Consider the following 2,497-nt stretch of genomic DNA (forward strand, 5'->3'; position numbering starts at 1 on the left):
AACAGAAAACAGAACTCATAATATAATATTCCAGGGTGCATTTTAGTACTGAGTAAATTGAGTAAGAATTTCAGATTTTCATTTACTTCCTCCTTACGTGAGAAAAAGTGTCATGAAGTGACCTCAGACCAGCTCACACACGTTAACAAGCTTCTGCATGCCCTCTGAGTCGTCTAGCCAGGTGGAAAGCTTCTGAAACAGCTTTTCTCAAAGAATGTTTTGGGGAAAAAAGGGAAATTCAGAAAAGTAGGAATGCATGTGACCAACAAGTAGCAAAGGCTCTTCAGGTTATTGGTAAACAGAGAATGAAAATTTAAAATAGTGAGAGTGTTTTAAACATGGAAATAGAGAGTCAAATGATGGTTACGGGTGCAGGGAAGGGTAGTGGGGAGCAGTAGGATAAAGAGGGGATGATGGTTAAGGGTACAAAAACACAATCAGATTGAAACAATAAGATTTAGTGTTTGGTAGCACAACAAGGCAACTGTAGTTAACAATAATTTATTGCATATTTCAATATGGCTGGAAAATAGAGTAGTTGACAAATGTAAGTCATTGTTCTATAAAGCAACCCATAAAAAGGCTACTATTATTAATATAAAGGTCTACACATGTGGAAGGAGTAAAAGTACATCAATAGAAAAGGAAGAGTTACAGCTTCAAGGGAATTTACCTGACCTCAAGCATGGTCTTGAATCTTAGGAATTGGATAATAGAGCCATAAGATAAAGACCACCAGGAACAAACCTTGGGTCACATAAATGTGGGTTTATTAACTTGTTACATCAGGGGAGAATATATGAGGAGAACTATGCAGCATCTAAGTAAAAGGAGAAAGTTTGTGTAGTTTGGACTTAGGCTGAAAGATACTAAAAGCAGGTTGCAACAGGAATCAACTATTGTAATAGTTTGCCAGGGCTATTATAACAAAATACCACAGACTAGGTGGTTTAAACAACAGAAATTTATTTTCTCACAATTCTGGAGGCTAGAAGTCCAAGATGCAAGTTTGCTTTCTCCTGAAGCTTCTCTCCTTTGCTTGCAGTTGGCCATCTCTTATTGTTTCCTCCCATGGTCTTTACTCTATATGTGCATGTCACTGGAGTGTCTCTTTGTATGTCTTAATCTCCTTTTCTTAGAAAGACATCAGTCAGATTTGATTACAGACCGCCCTCATGGCTCATTTCAATGTAATTACCTTTTTAAAAGCCTTTCTCCAAATACAGTCTCATTCTGGAGTAGTGGGGATTAGAGCTTTAACATATGATTTTTGTGGGGACACAATTCAGTCCGTAGCACTATCTATCAGTTGTTTTTCTGAGTAGGAATTAGGGAAAATGGAGTTTGGTTTTGTGTTGGTTACTGTCATAAAGCAAGGGGGTCTCAGCCATCAGTGAAATCAATAATCTCTTAATGGAAACCAAGACAACAAGGTGGAACTGGGGACATGAATAGTGTGATAGGAGAAATCACCCCACAGAGGTGGCTTTTAATAGCATTCTACAGCTGTGGCAGCCTGGGGTGAATGTTTGTTAGCTTTGCAGCTATTCATACCTGTTCTTAATGACAATTACCACAGTCTAATTATTACCAGGGTTGATTTCATTCTCTTCTAGGATGTCGCAGGAAATGAAGTACAAAGGAAGGAATCCTGAGTTTACTCTAAAGTGACACCCTGGTGTGTCACTCCTTTTGGGGGGATCGGCTGTAGAGTACTCATAGATAAAAGGGCATTAATACATCACTATGTCTAGGTGATTCTCCGAAAAGACTCCATGACCAAACTTAAGGCAGAGGAATTAAGAGTTAGGAGAGACATTTTCAAATAGATTTCCAAGGAACTAAATTGACTTGGTAATTTAAAAATCAAATGATTATCACCATGCAATGTTCTTACTACCTTTCCCATCAATTTCATGCAGACTTAAACTTTCATTTGATTCAAAAGATTTTTAAATGTTAATATAGTTTTACTTGTATCTTGTGTGTCATAAAACAATTAATTTCAATGATATAAAGTAGCTCTTATTTCACTTAGTAGATCAAAAGAAAGCTGTAATAATTTTAAGTAGGAGAATGCCATGATCAATTTTTCAAGACCCTACTAATACCACCAATGTCATAACATATTTGTGCCCGCTTTGAAATGTGTTCACATATGTTCTAAAGAAATACATAATATACTATGATATGAATAACCTACATAATATCTTATAAGAAGTATATCATTGTAATTAAGTATATTAACATATTTGTATAGGTAATGCATCATACAATAGTACAATTAGATTTATAGTACAATATAAATCTAATCGCATACCATTACAACTTACTTTTTTTCTATATTAAGCATCTGAACATAAATAAAATTATTTTTAACTGTTTCTTGAGTATTTGTTTTTCCAAACACAGTTTGAATATTACATTGGAATAAATCACTTAATAATTATTTTAGTCAAATCAGTCCTCTAACTACAAATACTTATGATAAAATCTT

The 2,497-nt window shown here is 34.9% G+C and overlaps 1 protein-coding gene across 3 annotated transcripts in view; it reads left to right on the forward strand.

Annotated features, from left to right (window-relative positions):
* The window catches only part of FSTL5 (follistatin-like 5), a 920,996-nt gene that overhangs the window by 578,571 nt on the left and 339,928 nt on the right, over window positions 1-2,497 (forward strand). The window lies entirely within an intron of this gene.

The sequence above is a fragment of the Propithecus coquereli genome, unplaced genomic scaffold (genome assembly GCF_000956105.1).
Source record: "Propithecus coquereli isolate 6110/MARCELLA unplaced genomic scaffold, Pcoq_1.0 Scaffold332, whole genome shotgun sequence".
NCBI lineage: Eukaryota > Metazoa > Chordata > Mammalia > Primates > Indriidae > Propithecus > Propithecus coquereli.